A 22,285-nucleotide genomic window follows, 5' to 3' on the forward strand; every position below is an offset into this window, starting at 1 on the left:
TTCCCAAATGCATACTTATGCTGCATTATGCTTTTGTCTTCTTAATTAAACATAAATCTGATCTACAAATATGGCTGGAATAGTATAGCACCATTTCATGGCATTAGAAAATTATAGAGTTTCATTTTGTTCTCCTATAGTAAGCAAGGCATACATTATATGAGTGCTAGGTAAAGCATTTAAAGCAGATCTGTTAAGCTCCCAGCCTACAGGCCAGATGTGTCATGCGCTGACCATACCCATGCCCAGTTTAGCAAAGGGGGGGAAAGTCCCGATACATATGTGATGCTGCTGTGAGTTTGACACCCCTGATTTAAAGCATGATGCTAGAAACTGGGATACCATGAGTTCTAGTCCTGAAATAGCTAGCTGGGTAACTTTGGATCAGTCTCTTTCTCTTTCCCTTCCCCTTTTGTCCCTCTCTCCCACCCTCCCTCCTAAGAAGCAAGATCTGGCAAGTCATTTCTAAAAGTCTTGCAGAGAAAATTGGAGGGATCAGTCCAGGCAGTTGCAAGGAGCCAATATTGTATCTAAGATGCACATGTTCTTTCTTCCTGAAACCAGCAATACATCTATGAATGAATATTTTAGAATTGCATTTTACCCAAAGATGCATCTAAGGGAGGAATATTACATAAATATAATAGTAAAAATTAAAGCTATGATCATTAATGAAATAATTTAAAATCTGCTTTATTTGAACTTAAAAATAACATCGTATATATGGTTGCACTACCCACTTACAACAAGAACTCATCATCTATGGGCATAACTAACTATCGGCATATCTGCATTACACTCTTAAGATGCTCCTGTCCTTCACTCACTTGCAAAATACTTGGTTGGATTGGAAAGTTCTCTTGCTATTGTGTCCTACTAAGTTTCATCCTAGGAAAATGAGTTACCGGTCCAGTTATTTTGTTAGCAGTCCTCACATATCCTCAACCCACCCCATCTCTGTCTGTCCATCTGTCTGTCTCTGAGTCTCTGTCTCTCTCTTTCTCCTTGGCTCTCTCCCTCTCTCTCACACACACAGAGTTAAATTTACATAGAGAAAATTAAAGCATTAACATGCACAATAACCTGCTTTAAAAGAAACAAAAAAAATCTCGATTCATTTTTTTTCTGAATCAAGTCTGCTGCAAGTTGTTATAAAAATTGTAACTAGCATAATGAATATAACACTTTAATTTCAACTGAGTGGAAAAATTATGAAACAATACACTGGTGGATTTATTTAAAATTTAGCAGAAAAGTAGGTCATTCAGTACATAGTTTAGGCAAAGAAATTGTCTGTCTCTCTCATCCATCCAGCCACCCATCCATCGTCATAGTTCCAAACAAGGGGATTTTCTGCATGTCAGGCAAATGTTATAATAATTATGCTAGTGAGAAATACCGGTTGTACAAAAGATGCAGCAATCCTTATTCAGGAAGAGCTGAATCCAACATATCTTGCTAGTCTTTAAAATTATAGATATCACTCCATTTGGAATGATCTTTTCTTCAGTACAACTTTTAACTGTATGTCTGTTTAGCATATCTGAAAGGTTCTTGTTCTTTTCAATGTTGATATGGCAGTACTAATATCCAAATGCACTAGTATGGATTTTGGCTTTCATTTCTGGTTTGAACTTTATTGTTGCTATAAAATTTACAGGTTACCTATCCCTGTTTTATGTTCATTATCCAATGTCATGCCTATGACATTCAATATTGCACTTCTTTTTAAGCAATAGCTTACTTGCTTATGTTATGCAATTGATTTACTTTTCCCTAAGATATGGGTTTTCTGAGTAATATTTCATTGAAATTTCTTTAGGCTTCTCTTTTAAATCTGCATTTAAATTATATGTGTAAATCTTTGTTATGATGCTAGCAGTTTGTGTTGACCTGTTACTCTGTTTGCATGCTATTGCAAACTCATTCGCATTTGCTTCTACTCTGACTGCAGTTGTGTAAGATTATTAGTAGAAGTTTCCATGGCAATAGAAATTTAAGATGTTCTCTAAACATGCTAAATCTGTCTCTGTTAAAAGTATTTTTGAAAGTTTTCTTTCAGAATGCCTTAAAATTACACTTAAATTCAGTTTTGTGCTTTGCAATCTGGCAATCTTCAGACATCCTTTAAAATTAACTTGATTGGGTTACAACAGATTCTTCCTCATTCTGGTTTTGGTTATGAAACCTAAAATGCCCTGTAATAAAAATGGTTTGGATGCCTTATATTTACTAATTCTGGAAAGCTGATTTATTAGGGTTTTTGCAGAATGGTTAAACTTCTTAATAAGTTACATACTTCACCTCATTTCATCTGGCAATAAGGACAGGCTAAAAGCCTCTTTTAATTAGGCATCTTTACTGCCACTGATGTTCCTTTTCTTCTAATAAAGAATAATATTAATACAGAATAATTAGGAATAGGTTTTACCGTTGCTTGTTTTATTCAAATTTCTAGCTACCTTGAGTCTGCAAGAGTTACAAGATGTACAGCCAGGCCAAGTTAAATAAGCAACAGTCCAAGACAACAGGCATGTTTATTCAACCAGTAATAATAAGGTAATGCAATATATTCATGATATATTTTGTATAGATTTTTTTAGAGTAATATGGTAGCCCTTTAAAAATATATATTTGAAGTCAGAAGCAACTCTGATTATATTGGCATCTTATTTAACAAGCTATAATAAACCATAATTCTTTAGGAATGGGGGCGAAAAGAAAATTTTATTTTTTAAATAAAATTTATTTTTTTAAAAAAATTGGCAGTCATTTATTTATTTATTCATATATCAATCTTCTTAATTGCCCAACTCCCTCATAGAGGGGCTCTGTACAATTTAACCAATCTAATAAAACATTAAAAACTGAAGACTATGATTTTTTAAAAAATGTTAAGCATTATAAAATTACAACTGATTTTTTTCATTCAACTAGTCTGACAGTTTCATCTAAGAGGCACTTGTGCTTTTTCTCTGGCTTTTTCTGGTATGTATTCAACCACTGTTTCAATTATAGGTGATTTAATTTCTTGCCAGTTCCCCTGCATCTTCTCAGCAACTAACATTATTTTTCACTGCAGTTGATTACATGAAATGGAAGTCAGATCAAACTTCTTTCGTGATGATGTATTTTTGATGTTACATAATTTGTCTCTAATCTTAGCCAGCAACAATTCATGCATGATCCGAATTACAAAAAGCACCTGAATATGTCTTGAGCAGGGGTGGGCTTCAAAAGTTGTAGCAATGAGTTGTCTGCCTGGTGTCTGGGTGGGTGTGGCCATGGTGGGTGTGGCCTACTCAGCCTCCTGCACCATGGTGGGGAAGTGTTTTTGCCCTCCCTGGCTCTGAAGGCTTTCCTCAAACCTCCAGGAGGGTGAAAATGGCCTCCCCGGGTTCTGGAGCTCTCTGGAAGCCAGAAATGGGCCCATTTCCAGCCTTCCCAAACTAATGGGAGACCCGTTTTTCACCATCCCCAAACCTCCGTGCTCACCCTGCATTTACTTGCATCCAAATGGGCTGCGTGGAGACTCCTGGGAGGGGCGGGGCGGGGTGAGCGGGGCCAGCCAGGAGTGGGATTTGGACTGAACTGCACAGAATCTTAGCTAAGGGCTCTCCTAAACCCCTGAGAATGCCCAGCAGGCCATCCCTGGTCTTGACAATGAGGATTGAATTAATCCAACAATGGCCACCTAGGATATGGTCTATCTGATTACAGTGCTCTCTGATGTAAGTGACACTTGTACTGTTTTAGCCCAGTATTTATTATTTGAAATAGATTTTCATGACAAAATTGAACCAAACAACCATCTACATTATTTGTTTCAGGTCCAAAACTGCCAATGATACCCTGTTTCTGCTTGGCTGTGAATTTTTGTATTGAAATCAGCCAATATGTAAACAGTGTGTTTTTGGACCACTTGCTTCAGAATTTTTTCAGTGCTGACCTCCTGAGCTGTTTTTATTTCCATTTAGAATGTAATCCTTTATGAACAGTTTTCACTGTTTGTATCCCCTACATTTTATTTCTAATAAATCCCTCTTTTTACTTTCTCAGTAGACCCTATCCCCAAGCCAAGGATATGCATGTACTGTTCACTCTGGATTATAGTTATCCATCAAATGAAATGGACTGTAATCTACCAAAGCTTGTGCCATAACAAATATTAGTTTTAAAAATTCCACTAATTTTATTTTTGCTGCAACCAACTAACATGGCTACCTTTTTTTGATTTGGATAAAATTCCAAGCTGCTCTCATAATTTAAGGTGGTCTTGGCCCTTCAAGTTATTTGAAGTCTTTAATTAAATGTCCATCTCACAAATATTGTTTTTATTCTAAAACTTAGACTATTAGTTTATAAATAAATGAAAATGTAAAGAGTAAAAATAACATATGTGTAAGCTATTAAACTAATAAGAATTAAAATAAGCAACAAAGAAATTATGCAATATTTATATGTATAAGGACTTCTCTGATCTTGTGCTTTCCACTAGATGCATATAGTATAAATAATAGCTATAAATGATGTGTCACTGGTAACAAATACAGAATATATTGTAACCTCCTTTGTTAGTATCGTTTGATTTGTATTATATCAGACTGAGTTATTATAATTTTAGTTCCTCTTTCAGTTCACCTGACATCATTTAAAAATATCTGATTTTTGCTTTAGGATAGGATGTTATTTCATTTCTTACATAAAATCCTATTAAACATAAAAGGTCAGAAAACTAGAATATATTTGTTGTTTGACCAACCACTTAGATCTACAAACCACAGAATAATATTGGAAATAAATTTATCCAAGAATTCACTGAGAGTTAAACTGAGTATTCTAATTAGATTTTTCAGTGGCATGACTATTTCAGTCATGAAGAATATTGCATCTAACAGTCAAATAAGAATAAGTCATTTTTATAAATGCCCTTACAAAGAAAATTGAGAATGACACAGTAATTTTTTAAATTCCTTGAAAAAAGCTTATATTAGCAATAACATTCATGGAAAATATATGTTAATGATTATATAGATAAATATAAATATATCTATAAAAGTTTAATATATTAAAATTTATAACAAATATAAATTTTAAAGCTCCATTTGAAAAATCTAATTGCTTAATACCATCACCTTTGTGTCGATTGTTAATAACAATAGCACTTAGACTTATATTACACTTCACAGTGCTTTACAGCCCTGTCTAAGTGATTTACAGAGTCAGCACACTGCCCCAACAATCTGGGTCCTTATTTTACTGACCTTGGAAGAATGGAAGACTGAGTCAACCTTGAGCCAGTGAGACTTGAACTACCAAACAGCTGGCAGCCAGCGAACAGCGAAGTAGCCTGCAGTACTGCATTAAACCACTGTGCCACTGCGGCTCTTAATCATTACAAAGCCATATTTCTTCTGGGATGATCCGTAGCCAACACCTCTTCCAAAAGTGTACCTTGTGACTTTAACTGGGTCCATCCAGTTTGCTGCAAATCATCCTTATTTGCTTATTTTTTCCATCTTTTCTAAAGTTATACATTTCTTCAGACATCTGGCTCTTTTACCTGCTCAGTTACTGATGGTCCTGAAAATCCTAAACAGGCATCCTAAGTCCCAGTTGCATCAGTATTCCCACATCACTTAAAAATCCAGTTGTCTTAGAATTGTCATATGTCTGTACATTAAGATCTATCTACAGTGTCTACTGTATTAAGCCAGCCAAATAAACATATAAGCACAGTAGACAGATTACTTGGAGGTAGTGGAACAAATCGTTGGCATATTCACCTCTCTTTCTTTTGGCCTTCTTTGTTTGTTCTTTTTAAATAGAAATTGGAAGCAGCTTTAGTCAAAGAACTTCAAAACACTCTATTGCTTTTTTAATGAACTTTCCATCTGTTACCTTTAAAAACTATTGCATCAATTTACTCTTTTGCTACCATGTGTTACTTTCTTTCTTCTTCAAAAATTGTTCTATTGAACAATTCAATTATAAAAGCAAAGTTGATATAATTTTATTCACACTAGCTCATGGAATGAAGAATGAATAGGAAATGCGGTACTAAATGAGCACAAAGAAAAATAACGATTGAATGATGAAAACAAAGGTGCAAAGAAAACTTGCAGAAACAGACATTGGATGGAGTCTTGTTTTTCTTTATTTTCTTTTTTACCACTTCGGGTTTAGAGGGAATTGGATGGAATAATTAAGGCAAACCCTTAATATAATTACATGCATGTATATTCAAAATTAATTAAATATTAAAAGAGAGGGAAAACCCCACTCTGTTCTACCACTGAGGATCTTACCTAGTCAGATAATGAAACTTTTGCAAGAAAACAACTAAACTCAGAGAACATCAGCGACTCCCATATAATTAGAATCTTCCCATTCTAAATATTGGTCTTTATATGCTAAATTAAAATGAATTTGAAAATTACTACAGATTCCTTTTTCTATTATGTATGGAGCATATTTAGCTGGCCCAGTAAGGCTACAAAAAGGGGTATGGCAGGGTTGCATCCTATCTCCCTCCCTTTTTAACTTCTACATTAACCCTCTGATCAACCTCTTACAGAACCCTGATATACATCCTCCTAACATAGCACAATGTAAAATCCCGATTCTCCTATATGCCAATGCTGCTGTTGTAATTTCACAAACTCCCATAGGACTGAAGAGAGCAATTACGGCAACACTTGAATATTGTAAACAGAATAAGCTGGTCCTTAATTCTGATAAATCAAAAGTTTTAGTTTTTGCTAAAGACCTAGACAGTACTCCTGGAAAATAGAAGGGCATTGTTTAGAACAGGTTAGGACATTCAGATACCTTGGGGTGGTTTTCCACTCGCAAGGGACATGGAAGGCACACCTGGATCACACACTGCAAGCAGCCTATAGGTCCTCAAATGCAATTAAACATTTTTTTTACACCAGTGGAGGGCAATTAGTACCTGTGGCCTTAAAACTTTTTGAGACCAAAACATTGGCACAAATTCTATATGGGGCACAAACAGAAATCCTTGCAAAAAAAGACTTGCTAGAACCTTTACAAACCAAATTCCTGAGAGCCATCTTAGCTGCACCCAAAGGAACTCCAAATGCCCAGGTAAGAATCGAGACAGGCATGCCTCAAATTCAGGTAAGAGCCTGGAAGATGATGATCATTCATTGGCTAAAATGCATTTCTTCCCAGAGGGACTCGCCCAGCTAGTACTGATTGATAACTACCCCTCCCTCTGGAAACAGGCAATAGACCACAAGCTGGGCTCCTATGGGATCTCACCAGTATTTTTCATGTCCTTAGGCTTTGACCAAGCAAAGCAAATAGTAATCAATAGAATGAAGGATTTGGAGTTCCAAGAATAACTAAATAGGTTGGCTTGCCACAGTAGGGACAGAATCAAACAGGGAGTGTGGGAATCAGCAAGATATCTAAATGATCTGATCTTCCCAAAACAAAGAATAGCATTCTTCAGAGCCAGATTTAATATTCTCCCATCAGTGCTCCTTCAGGGCAGGTATCAGAAAACACCAATAGCAGAATGGGTATGTATATGGGTAAAAGAGAAGTTGAAGATATCTCACATGTTTTATTGTACTGTGAGTTATACAGACTTTATAGGTCATTGTATATTCTCCCCTTACTAGAGAGATTGCTAGGGAGGGCAGACAATTTTTATGTAGACTTTATCCTCCAGGATTCAAACCCAGCTATTACGTGTGCAGTGGCAAAATTCTGTGTTGCTGCAATGTCTACTACAAAAAAATTGGCCGCAGAATTATAGCTGTCAATTTGTGACAATTTTTGGAGATAGAACAATCCTTGGAAAATGATATTTACACACATACTTATTGGCTCTCCACTCATATGGAGTGCCCCTAACTGTTTGAGAACATGTATTTTCTTAACGGATGTTTTTATCCACTATTAATGTATTATAATGTGTGTGTGTGTGTGTGTGTGTGTGTGTGTTTGGGTATTTTCCCACATCTTTATAGTTGTGCTTTTAAAGTTGTAGCGATGTTTCGGCAGAATCTCATCTGCCATCATCATTGTGTTCATCTGTGAGTCAGGCTTTCACAGCTGTTTCTGTTTTAAATTTGGTGCTAGCCTACTGCTGTGTTAGAATGGTTTTTTCTTCATCCTGATTGGTTGGGAGTCTTGGTCTGTGTTTATTGGTCTTGGAGTTTGCTGTGTTCTGCTTGATTGGTGTTTCTAATATCTTCTGTCTGTTTTGTAGCGTTTTTTGATTGGCTGGCAACATTGTGTTTCCTGTATTGGAGGCTTTTAGTGCGGCTTGGCTTCAGGTAAAAGGACGGCTATCATTTATTAGGAAGCTAGGTTTCATCTGGGTGCCTGGTTGGGGTGTGTTTGAGCTGGAGGTATCAGGGGGAGTCTGTTTGTGCCCAGGTGTTTGCTTGGCTTGTGGTGTGGAGATTTTTTTGTTTGTGAGTGCAGGCTTCCAGATAATTGACAGCCTGGTGGAGTCATCTCTTCTATTCATAACACAGCAGTAGGCTAGCACCAAATTTAAAACAGAAACGGCTGTGAAAGCCTGACTCACAGACAAACGCAATACACAAGCCTGATGATGGCAGATGAGATTCTGCCAAAATGTTGCTACAGCTTTAAAAGCACAACTATAATGACGTGGGAAAATACCCGAACAAAGCTGAATACCATACATACATACATACATACATACATACATACATACATACATAAAATAGTGATGTCTATTGCTGGTCTAAGACCGTAATAAAGTTATATTCTATTCTATTATGTATGGTCAGCCTCTTCCACAAAGGAGTTTTCTATTTACTTCATGTGAGAGAAGTAGCATGTAATGGAAACTCTCCATATGTGTGTGGGGAAAATCTACATGCTGCTAAAGCGGTGTTTATTTAATCATCAATTTTGCTTTGAAGTTACATAGCTTTAAAATTGACAATGTTTGTACTTCTTGCTAAAATACAATACTATTCTTACATTTCTTTGCAGAATACCGATTATGGTTTGTTACTTCATGGGAATGCAAAACCCATATTGGTTTCTCCTGCCCTAACTGGATCCAGTATTTTAATGAGTCTTAGTTTCACTCTGAAATCATAAAACCATATTAACTAGCATCCATTATGACTAATGGGTCAAAATATTATTTGCTACATATCTTCAGTGGCATATAGGACTATTGGAAGAGTCTGCTGCTCTTTGTAGATGTTATTATTATGTTAATCCTCTAGAAGAGTTTTTAAATTTCTTATGCCTTAACCTTTAGCTATAAATATTTTTACAAGCCTGTGATAGATGTCTATTTGTCATTTATCAGAGAGACCCATTCTTGCTTACCCAATGTTTGTGGTTTTTCTCTTTTAAAATTTGGAACTCTTCATTACTGGAAACACAATAATTTCTCTTTTTCTAATACCATTTCCAAGACTGAAAGATTTGTGCATAGTAAAACATAAAATTGGAACATAATTCACAACTTATAATTGTGATTTAAATATTCATAATGAGGCAATGTAGGCCTGCTTTAGTGGGCCAAGAAGGGGTGGCTGCAATGGCTAAAATTATAAAGATAAAAGATAAATTACATCTAATTTCAGTTAAATTGAAACTTACTTTAATTATTCCCCAATCATGTATTTATTTATTTATTTTTCTTTTCAAAATTCTAATCTGCTAACAAGACTTGGAAGTTTCTAGGGATAAGCTCAAGGTTTTCAGGGAATTTATGTACATTTATGTATTTCAGTTCTGTACTTCTGATATAAGCAGTACAAAGACTGACTTGGGACAAGAGCTTTATGTATTAGCAAGATATCTACTTGCTAAGCTCTATATGTCACATCAAGCAGATCTTTGATTTGAATAAATACTCTCTGATCCTTTGGAATTTTGATATTCGGCTATGGTGGGCTCAACATTGGGCTTGAACAGGGTCTTTTGATGAATGTTACATACAGTTAATTCTAGCAGTTATTCTATGAAATTCCATTTTTATGAGATTATTTAAAACAATATGCAAACCAGTTCATCTGCAGTTCATGTTTTGCACTTACGTTGACATTTTCAGTCACTTTGTTTTTTTCTTAGGAGTATGCAATTACTCTACTCTGAGTACAGTAATGTATTTATAACAAAAAAGGCATATGATTTTTATAGTATATTATTTGTAACAAAAAATAAAATACTGTAATTATTATATTATTGTGAGTAAAACATCATATGCTCATCTCCTTGCTTGTCCTTCTTCCCCTTTTCTTATACAAAAGTCAACAATAACAATAACAAAATCTATATTGAACTATGCATTTACCAGAGCTGTTCTAAGTGTTCAAAAATCCTACTCTAGTCCCATATAAAAGTTTTTCAGGGCTGCCCTACCCAACTAGAATAGCTCAAGAGTTGCATTCACTGGCCTCCTTTTTCATCTTTTTCTAGATTTTTAAAGCAAGCTCTCCTCCCCCCCCCAAAAAAAATGTATTATCTTTCATATTAATTTTAAAAATGCTGTTTTAAAATGAGGAATTGATAATTGATCTGCAGAGACTTATATATGGCATTTTAGCAGGTTATCTCTCTCAAGACATAAACTAGCTATTTAAACTATTTTGTTAGGATTTATTTTATCAGAAAGCAGCTTATAGAAAGGAAACAGAGATGGGTGTTGGGCCAAGAGGAAAAGACTTGGATTTCAAGAGTAAAGACAATGGCTAAGCTTATCCATATTGACCCTTAGAAGCTGTAAAAGGAACTGGGCAAGGCTTTGTCCATGTTCCAAATAAAACAAGAACTCAAGCACAGCCCGATTATTTACTGAATCTAGAAGTCTGGGAGCATTGGATTTTCTCTTCTTAAAATCTTAAAATAATTTCATTCCCTAACCTGAAGTTACCTGCCTTGTTTCTTGTCCACCAGGTTCTCATTACTTTTTCTTTGGAAAGATTCATAGACAAAAGCCTCCAGCAAATCCCTTCTTTGACATTAACTTTTTAAAAAGAAATATTCAACTTTTATTAGAGATTAGGGGACCAACTCACTGACCAAGCATTTAATTTTGGAATTGCCTAAGGCACATGTGAATATTTATTTCTGTTTGATTCTCCTTTTCTCTTCATATAATGGTTTCACTTTAGTGGATAAAGCTATATTCTTGTTATAAGATGGACAAAGGACATTCTATTGTAATAATGCAACCATTATCTCATTCATCAATGCAGTTTATTTTAGGACACGACTATGGAATAATATATGAAGAGGTTTAGGGAAAGAGAAAGAAAAGAATCAGACAAGAGTTCTCTATGATCTTGGCATCCAGGAGCTGAATCAGCTGACTAGCTAACTGGGAATTTGATCCAAGCAGCAGATGATGCTTTTATGAAGGAAGGAAAACTTCCAAGATCATGAAAGAAGTAGTCATTCTTCAAGAGCCATGGAAAGCAGAAACCATGGAAGCAGATAACCTGAGACCAGATAATCAGACCACAAAAATCTGGTTTCATATCCGTACATGGAATAAAAATTGTAGTCAGTCTCATGGATGATCTGAAGTAGAACTTGGAAGGAAGGTTCAGAAACATCTTTGCCTCCCGATATGTTTTGGCCATAGTATCTTTCAGTATTAACAATGAAAGATAGGAATTAGAGGCACTATGTTTTACTATGGTTTCATCATTACTGAGGTAGAATTAGTCAATTATAGTAGTGGGGAGATGTGTAGGCTATAAACACTCAACTATAGGGTTCTTCAGAACTTGGTCAATTCTCCAAATCTATTTAAGTCAACACAAAGCCTTTGAGAGAGGGCTTATCGATAGTGTAGGCTGAATGGAAAATGGAAATTCTAAGTCGGTCCCTGGAGACTCAGGGAGTTTGAGGGGGAACATTAGTCTCACCCTAAATAAGATGAAGTGAATGTAAACTCAGAACTGAGCTGATTCCAATATCATGTAAATTTTGATTTTATTAAGGTTGCATTCAGCCATAGGAAAGGAATACTTAATCAGCAAGTAAATAATGTAGGCCAAGAGAGCTTTGCACAGTTTTAGCTGGTACATCAGTTATGATTTTACTTTGAATAAATGTTTTTAGGACAGTCACTCATGCCATTGCAATTGCCCAGTTAAATTATTGTAATTCACATTACATAGGATTTTCCTTGTGTGCTACTCAGAAACTTCAGCTGATTTAGAATGCAGCAACCATCTTTTTAGTAGGCAACTACAATAGTGTTACTTATTAAATCATTGCTATAGGAATTGCATTGGTTTCCAAGTACAGTTCAAGATACAAGAGAAGCAACACCACAAGGCCAGAATCAGCAGTATACCTTCATTTAGAAGAAAAAAGGTACTCTTTTGAAACAATAATGTTCAGATTTTGAACAGAGAAGATAAATGGTTTGAGAGAAGAATGAAATAATTTAATTAGGCCAAAATGGAAAATCTATCGTTTAACAGAGGTGGAGGCCTCCGACACAAACTGTCCCCCATTGTTTAATGCTGATCATTCATCAGTCCCCAAGACCACTTCACAATTCACCAGTGAAGCCATACTTAATGACCCACCTAGGATAAACAATTTAGGAGTTGGAATATTTACACTCCAATGGCTCTCTGTCTACTTACCTAATTAGCCTATTCAGATTAGATAAGAAATGAAATCTCCATGGAAGATTTCCCTCTAACCAACTTGCTCAGATTGAAGAAACTGCTTAGATAAGCAGTGAAATGTTTCTCACCAACAAAAAAATAGTATGGTTGCCCTGACTCAACTTTCAGAAGCAAAGAGTGATTTTTGTTCCTATACAGTATTTGTACTGGGGAATCAAATTAACTGGAGTCTGACTTTAACTCTGTGGAGCCATAGTTCATATTATATCATAAACAATGGAAAGGTGTCCTAATCAGAACTATTAGCTCCTTGAAATATCCTTAAAATAATGAAAAGCCTCTTTGCATTTGTTGCATTTGTTGAAGCTGTAACATTGGAGAATCTAGTTCTAAGTCTAGTTTCTTGCCATCTTTGCATTATTTTTTTATGCTGAGTAGCTGATGGTGTTATTATTTTTCATTTATGTGCCTATTCTTTTAAAGCAAGCAGCTTATTTGCTCTCAGATGTTACTATGGGGTTGGAAGGATCAGTTCAGGAGAGATGTTAGATGGCATAATTCCCATGAATGCAGGAGAACGATGGCTTAAAAAAATAAAGAAATTTTGTTTTTCTGAGCTTGAGGATTCTCTGCGTGACTTCTCTATTGATGCGATCATGTGCCTTTCAGGTTGAAATTTTATTAACAATTCAAATGGAAATTGAGGGCACAGGAGGAACAGATTCTCACATAAACTTGATCTGTCCATGAATGCTGCTCTCTGTTTGTGCTGACCCTGCCTGGCTTAAGACACTGCCTGTGAGGCCTGAGAGCCAGACACAAAGAGTGAAATGAAAAGCAAGCACATTCCAGCAGTCTGCACAAAAGCAAGGGAGCAGTTTTGCGAAGTCTCTCCAGAGAGAGATCTTATCTCCTTGTGGCTAAAAAGCCTTTAGTATGTTTATTTGCGCTCTAGGCATTCTGAGCTTATAATTTGATATGGAAATTACAAAATTGGACTGAAATTGGACTGAGCTTTTCAAATATTTATCAGTACAAGTCACTTCAGCACCAGGCTTTCAACTTTTCAAACGCCACCCTTTAAAAGAAGAGACTAAATATCCTCTACAAATTTTGGATTGTGTAATTCTTCTCATCAGTTGTTAAATTGACATACAAGTGAAATAGCTGCCAAGATATTACTTTTTAAAAGAAAATACAAATGTGGCAGTTGTGTGGAGAGGCTATAGCAACGTTCTGGTTGGTTCTTTTGAATCTGGGGTTCTATGTGCAGTTCTTACCTGAAGTTTGTATAGTAGAAGTTGATCAAATTACAATGCCTTTGTGTTAAAGGTATACAACTGTGTCTGTGAAGTAGTTCTTTAGGCAATACAGTTTGGTGACTTCACTTGTTTCTATTGCAGTTGGTGATATATATGTGGCATTAACATTGTTAATTGGGATTGAACACTCTATTGATCAGTTTTCCATCAAAATTATAGCAGTTTTCTTAAGCAATTTTGTTTTTTAAATTGCGATGTGGAGTTATATAAATTTCCTCCAAAGACTGCATGCTTTCTCATATTCATCTTTTAGAGCACTCTCGCTTCTTTTTTACTTTAAAAAATCTGTTTTATGTCAGAAATGGAATGCTGAAATTTTACATATATTTTAGGGCCCAATCATTTTTATCTGACAAGCTTGAAGAAACTAAAAGATTAATAGCAAAGTATCTTAAAACAATTCTAACATTGTTATAGCAGCCATTCTTAAAATAGCTATTTCTCAAATTAAAAAAAATGTTTTATTTTTTCCTATTTTCTCTATTTTCCAAGTTAATGTCCTTATATAATTGCAATAAAATAAATATTAACTTTATTAATAGATTTTTCCCTAGTTGTAAACTGTCATTGATATAATTTTATCTAAATGATAATACTTATAAGCATAAAGAAAGATATGTGTTTTTGATCCTTTGATCAATCTATCTAAGAGTATATCAGTTAAAAGCACTGGACTAAAACCTGGGACATAGTGAACTCCAGTACTGCCATGGCACAAATCCAACTGGCTGAATCTGGATCAGTCACTCCCTCTTAGCTCTTTGAAGAAAGGCTGAGGAAAATGATGTTCCCAATAAAATGGTACAGACTTATTCATAAAGTCATGAGTAATCAAGAATAAATGAAAGCCCCCCCCCCCAATAGCTTCCTAACAGCAATTTTCTACCAGTGTGATCATACATGATTTTGATGGAAGTATCCAGGACACTGTGCTGAAATACTGTTTTCCTGCATCATAATTTATTTGGCATGTCTTGCTGTTTATACTAGTAGAACTTTGACATATTGTTTGCATTTTTCATTTTACTAATTTATCATCATTAGCAGTTAATGGATCTTGTAGTTAAAATTCATATTAATGGCATTATTTATATTTAATTATGGATGATAAGTTCCCATTTTTTTTAGTAGTTAATAATTTTCTAAAAGTTTTAAATCCATATTTTTAGCTTATAAATATATTATAGCATAATATAAATTATAATGGGTAAATTAAGGGAGTTAAGGAAGACATCACATGACCAAGACTTGCAAATATCTACAGTTTCCCCTTTAACTTTTTGTTGGTAGCCATCTGGTAAGGTAACAAATGATGATCACATGACTTCAGAATGCTTCAACTGTCAAAAGTGCAAATTTGTATCAGGGCCAAGCCTAGAGATGAGATAACAAGATCCAATTTATTCCAATTCTTTATTTGCTTATGCCTAATGGATAGAATCTTGCCAAAATAAACTATAGCCTTCTAACCTCTTAGATCTATCCTGAGAGAATCTAGGGCAAGGGTCTTCAAACTTGGCAATTTTAAGACTTGTGGACTTCAACTCCAAGAATTCCTGAGCTAACATGACTGGAGGAAGAATTCCGGGAGTTAAAGTCCACAAGTCTTAAAGATATCAGGTTTGAAGACCCCTGATCTAGGGTGTAGCTACCCGGAAGCTCTTCCCTCTCCCTGCTCCAGCTTGGGACTATGCAGTCTCTTAATCCAGGTCTTTGCATTTGATGCATCAGTTTTGAGTACAAACTTTTGAATGCATCTGGGTGGGAGTGGAGAGGTTGAGAGGCAATTTCTTCCTTCTCCCACATCCAGCTTGGGACTGCAGTTTCTTATTCCAGACCTCTTTCTTGGAAAGCTCTGTGTTGACAAAAGCCTCCCCACTGCTCCTTTAGGTACACATTCACCACAGTTGGTTGTCAGTTACCAAGATCTTGAGCATGGTGACATTGAGACAGTTATAAATGTGAGAAGAGATTGTAGGTCACTTTTTTCAGTGCTGCCATAACTTTAAATGGTCTCTAGATGAATGGACATTAAGCAGGGACTCCCTGTATTTACCAGAAAAAAACCCTACAATTATATCTATGTTTCAGATAAACATCTTAAGCTTTTTTCCTCCTCACTTTCCAAGTCATAGATATTTTACCAGACCATGGAAGACAGGGAAGAGGTATTGATTGTGTTCCTAATCCTGTGAATGTTACAGATCTGTTCTTGTTAGTATATCGACATTATTGGGGGGAGGGAGTATTAATATTAGCCATGGAATCAAAATAAATAGACTTTTTAGTTGTTTCCACTATCCACTGAAAATGGTGCTTGCTGATGGTTTAAGCTGTATTCTATCCTGTTCTTAATTTTGCTTCACTTTTTGGTCAGCTACTAATAGAAGGATATCTACAGAGGACTACACACACACACACACACACAGAGAGAGAGAGAGAGAGAGAGAGAGAGAGAGAGAGAGAGAGAATAAACAGAAAAGAATAGCGAAGCTATTATATATTACAAAGAAAATACACATATAAGAAAAACAACAATTGGGGTACATATATAAACTTTTACTTAGATATGATACAGATACATAACAAACAAAAAACCTTTATGATAACATGGATGCAAAACTTTGAAGATCTAGTCAAAACACACTAATAGGAAGAATTGTGGACTACACTAAAATATAATCTAATGAAAAACTGGTATAAATTCTTATGACTCCATCAATAATATCTATCAGAGACAAATCATACAGTAATGAATGCTATAAATGTCATGAAACTCAATAATAACCACATGTTGTGGTTACATAATAAGAATCCTTACATGGGATATAATGCAGAAAATCTTGAAATTTAAGTTTGAAAGAGACCACGGGTTTCCCTACTAGGCATAATCTCGGAGGGGGGGGGAATAAGAAGCATTTTAATAAAATGAGATATTTGCATATAGCAAGGAGAACTAATTTTGCTCAATATACAAACCTGACAATTCAATGGCAAAACTAATGGTATATATGCACACAAGTGCTGGCCCAAACCACCACTACCTCTTTGCCAGTATGAATGGCCTGCCACTGCCTCTTTGCCAGCCCAAACAGCCTGCTGGCACTCCTGCTACCTCAGTTCAGGCCAGCAAAGAGGTGGTGGTGATTTGGGCCAGCAAAGAGGCAGCGGTGGTGGCAGCAGTTCATGATGGCAAAGAGGTGACAGCAGCAGCTTGGGCCAGCAAAGAGGCAGTGGTGGCGGTTCGGGCCAGCAAAGAAGTGGCAGCGGCAGCAGGCCATTAGGGCTGGCAAAGAGGCAAAGGAGGAAGGCTCAGCAGGCAGTCAGGGAGCTGTGCCACATGGGAGGCAACTAAGCAAGGAGCAGAGATCAGCAAAGGAAGGCTCACCAGGCAGGGACCAGGGCCGCATGGGAGGCAGCACAGAATGGTGAAGCAAGGCTCACCAGGCAGGCAGGCAGGCAGCTGGGCCACATGAGAGGCAGTCGAGAGTGGCAGAGGAAGGCTCGGCAGGTTGCCGGGCCACGTGGGAGGCCGGAACAAAGGCAGGCAAGTGGGCTGGGCCATGGGGGCTGCATGGTCAAGGCAAGCAAGCTAGTGAGTGAGGTAGCCAGAGAGCAGCAGCAGCTATGCCATGGCCAAGGCAGGCGAGGTGAGATAAGGAGTGGCTGAGATTTCTGGGTGGGTAGGGCAGGGAGGGGCAGGGCAGGGCCAGCCAGTGGTGGGATTATCTGGTTCTCTGAACTGTGCAAAAAAGTTTACAACTGGTTCACCTGAACCGGTGTGAACCGGCTGAATCCCACCCCTGGACTTAATTTCTAAATAATCAATTTAAGATTGAATAATTATACAATAATACAATAATTTCTTTGATGTGAGTCATAGTCATTCTTTTTTCAATGTTATACACAACTTTAGATAAATCTAAAAAAGCCAAATAATTTTTATCCTTGTAATATTGACATTATAAATTGTAATTAATATTAAATGAACAGCTTTTTCTTTTCTCTATTATCACTACTCTAAGCTATCTAAATAATAGAATGTTAACCTTTAATCATATTATATAATCATCCTGTATTGAAGCATTGCAATGTGTCAAGATTTACAACAACATAATAAAAAGAAGAAAAAAAAACCTTTCAGTCATTTTGAGAATTGTGGTGACAATTTCATATAAGAATTGTGAGTTGTTTCCTATGAGTTTCCTATGGCTATATTTGTTCTGAACTTTTGAAAGTTCAGAGCTTGTAAAACAGTATTTAATAGCTGATGCTACTAAACAGCACATCAGACTGTAATAAAATTGTCCCCATCAGTGACATAATAATAGATTACCAAAACCTGGATGAGCATGAAGGGAATTGGCTGTCCTGTCAGAAATTTGTCCATCTGGGTTTGGTGTGGCATCAGCTGAGAGTCAAGCCCAGAGCATTGGAATAACTCTGGTTATCCAGGGTATTCCGGTGGCATTCAAGGGTGCTGCCTCCAGTGCCTGGATGTAAAATCCTATTTGTTAAGGTTGAATCAGATAGGATTGCTATTTGGAATCAGGTGGTATTGTTGCTGTTGTACCAGCTTCATATTATACAGCAACCTGTCTACCTAAGTTACTTGATTCAATGGTATGACTGGTGGTGGAGTTCTCCAGGTTTATTGTCTTGGGGGGTTTTCAATTTGCATTCTCCGGGGATGAAATCAGAACAAGCTTAAGAGTGGTAGCCATCATGACACCATGAATGTGACCCAGGTCATGAAGGTCCTGACACATAACAGTGGTAACACTTTGGCCAGTGGCCAGTGGCAGTGTGATTTGTATTTGGGGGAAATCATTACTATTTTCCTGTCATGGTCCAAATACTTTCCCACCACGTTGGAGTGTTCTTATGGCATTGTTTTGATTGATTCAGTCCCTCCTCATTTTACCAGTCATTGTGCAAAATATCACAATGCCCCAGCTTTCAGTCTGCTCCCAAGAAAATTTCAAGGTGATGGTAGTCATCTATATAACTCTTCACAGTATAGGGTCAGATTATTTGAGGGATGGTTTGTCTCTAGTGGTATTTGCTTCTCCCATCCCTGTGAAATGCTGTTTTGGAACTTTTTTTTTTTTCTCCATATGCCTTGTCACATTGAAGAACAAAATTAAACTAAACAGAGTTTCATTTGTGATTTGTTTTTCTTATCTTCACATTTGTGATATTGGCGATTCATTAAAAAAACTTCTTTTACTTTACCTATGTTATATATATGTAACATTTATAATAGATTTAATTTTGATCTAGGATTGACAAGACTGGCATGGGCATGACAGCTTCTGGTACAAGTTCTATAAGATCTTCCTCAGGGAATGTTTTGTTAATGTCTGGTTTTCACACAAATCGTATACTGTTAATTTCAAGTCATACCTAACTCATGATTAAGTCTATTTTTAATTTATTTGTGTGCCCCAAAGAAACCAGGTTTTGCCCTGTAAAGAAAACAATCATGCCTGATTGAAGATAGGAATGTTTGACAATGTTTGACAATATAGTGCAATCATGACTGATTCCAGTCATGATGCAATGTATGATCAAACATTCCTATCTTCCTGGAATCAATGGGTTAGGAGTTATTCAGCATGCTAAAGCTTTTCTCATTTTGAAATTCCTTTTGAATGTTAAACTTAGAAAATCCTCAATTTAATTTTCATTCTTCAAGCTTGGCAACAAAATGTTCTGTTTTTATCCAAGAAAACTCATATTGAATTCTACTCATTTCAGTTGTAAAACAGGATCAGGTAGAAAAGACAATGCAATCTCCTCTTCCATCAGTCTAGTTCACATGATAACAGAAAGCTTATATCATATTTTAATTGTAAACAAATTAATTAGAAGAATTAGAATTAGAATTCTTTATTGGCCAAGTGTGATTGGCTACACAAGGAATTTGTCTCTGTTGCATAAGCTCTCAGTATACATACAAGCAACATGATAAATCATAAGCATAAGCATAAAATACATCATAAATCAAACCTAACACAAAATAGTTGTAGGAAAAAGTAAGATGAGGGAGTATACCATTAATTTGTTTGCAGTGTTGTTTTTTTTCAAATTGTGAACTGTGCAGACACACATTCTCACCTTGCTCAAATATTATAGGGAACAATTTGCAAGGGGACAACATTACGGTTGTTCGATTGTTCAACCTTATTCAGTGCTTCCAAATACATATCTATCTAATCAAGAATTAAAACACATTATTTATGTGCCAATTTTGAATACCACCATAATCTTATGCAGTAGTAGAGTCCAAGCAGTTAGATGATATCTCTGTGCTCTTACAAAAGGAGTTAACCTTACTTCTTCGTGTAGAATATAATTTTTCCCCTATTTCAGGTAAGAAAAATGGATCTTAGGTTCTTTAAGTATCCAAGCAAATGGAAAGCTGAGGCATTTTGAAAGTACAAGTAATAAGTTTCTACAGGTCTTACTCTGGTCTTAGAAATTTAATAATTTAGGCTAACAAATGAAACAATTATGTATTTAGCTGTGACAATTACTTGAACCTTCAAGGTTCAGGAAGCTTCCCATTTTTCTAAATGCATTTAAAAAGCTGCTTTTGTACAATGTTAGGAGAAGTAATTAAACCTGCTAGAACAAGGTCATACATGGCTTCAGCTATATATTGCCTGTAAGAAATAATCTCCATAATTGTGAAGTCTATCAAAGATTTAGTTTCAAGAAACACCAAATGAGAAATAAAAATGTAGTGGGACCAGTCCTACCATGTTAATATTACATTACTTTGTTTCAGAGCATTAAAGCAAGTAAGATTAGGCTAGAGAGATTACAAAAAATAAAGCAACCAATCAGCCAAAGAACAATTGGCCAAGATTTCAAATGAATTAAAATTAATAGCAAATAAGCTTATTTATTGGTTCATTCATTCATTCACTTTATATGGCTGCACATCTTAACAAATGACTCTGGATGGCATATAATGATAAAATAATTTAAAAACAAATTTCCATCATTAATGAAAACATTAAAGTACTCAGCGGAGGAGGATGACACAATCAATGGTTGTTGGCACAATCAGGAGGCAGGACCCTTCACATATTTTGGGTCCCAGGCCTGAGCATAGAACCAGGTTTTTAGGGCCTTCCAAAAGACCAGCAGGATTGGGTCCATTCTAATTTCTCTAAGAAGAATGTTCCATAGGGCAGGGGCTATAGCAGAAAAGGCATTGCTCCTGGGTCACATCACACTGGCTGATGGATCTGGAGCATGCCCATCCTGCCAGACCAGATTGAACAGGTTAAAAGAACTGGGATAAGATGTCCCCTAAGGTAACCTGGCTCCAACCCAAGCTTTAAAAGTGATAATCAGCACCTTGAATTGCACATAAAGCATAATGGCAACCAATATGGCTCACAGAATAGTGATGTTGTTACAAGTGCCAAGTAACGAACACTATTTACTATGGACTTATGTCTTGGTATATTGGCATTTTTTGCTTCTTGTTTGATCCACAATTAAATGAGGAATACCCACATTAGTAAGAATAGAGAAGCAATTTGGTCTGCAGGTTTTTTTTTGTATTGTTAAGGAGTAATTATAATTAGGATAATAATAGTTTAAAAATAAATGGTTACTGTCAATATTTAAAAATATAAGGACAGTGAGGACAGGAAAGAGGAACAAGCAAAATCAAAGTGTGTAGAGATTCTTAGTCATCCGGTCACAGTTGTCCCAAAGGTGCTTTTTCAGGAAGCAACTTGAGTTTCTTACTTTTTCTTTGAAGACATTTTGCTTCTCATCCAAGAAGCTTCTTCAGCTCTGACAGGATAATGGGAAATGGAAGGATTTGTATTCCTTGCAGACAGCTGGTCATTTATATCCTGAGAATCTCTAGAGGCTTTTGACTATACAATTTTGGATGAACACCTTTTTAATGATGTGGGAGTAGGAATGGGTTTCCAGAGAAAAATTGCAGACTGCAGGAACCAGAATCACTACTCAGGTGACCCTGAAGACATAGATAAACCTCCAAGTGCTTCAACAACCCTATAAAGGTTGCAAATGACCAGCTGTCTGCAAGGAATATAAATCCTTCCATTCCCCACTATCCCATCAGAGCTGAAGAAACTTCTTGGATGAGAAGAGAAACATCTTCAGAGAAAAAGCAAATTGCCTCTTAAAAAAGCACCTTTGGGATGCAAAATCAAAATTAAAACAATGAGTAAAATCTATAAATGCAAATATTTAATTATCCACTTCCCCCCTCAATTTTCCTACTCCCCATTCATACAATTGGCTTTGCAAAACTTTTCAAGAAAGAGTTAGGATTATTATTCTGTA

The 22,285-nt window shown here is 36.1% G+C and overlaps 1 protein-coding gene across 2 annotated transcripts in view; it reads left to right on the forward strand.

The window, feature by feature from the left end:
* LOC148130466 (uncharacterized) overlaps positions 1 to 22,285 on the forward strand; it is a 203,408-nt gene that overhangs the window by 71,352 nt on the left and 109,771 nt on the right. The window contains exons 3-5 of one of the 2 annotated variants that reach the window (XR_015749812.1): positions 2,459 to 2,559; positions 2,938 to 2,988; positions 4,060 to 5,020. The exons of the other annotated variant lie outside the window; for it this stretch is intronic. The gene's annotated coding sequence lies outside the window, so the exon portion shown is untranslated. Of the gene's footprint in view, positions 1 to 2,458; positions 2,560 to 2,937; positions 2,989 to 4,059; positions 5,021 to 22,285 lie in introns of those variants that run through there. 2 annotated transcript variants of the gene reach the window in all.

This window comes from Notechis scutatus, chromosome 5 (genome assembly GCF_049901735.1).
Source record: "Notechis scutatus isolate UNSWTSFEM ecotype Mainland chromosome 5, rNotScu1.2, whole genome shotgun sequence".
NCBI classification, from domain to species: domain Eukaryota; kingdom Metazoa; phylum Chordata; class Lepidosauria; order Squamata; family Elapidae; genus Notechis; species Notechis scutatus.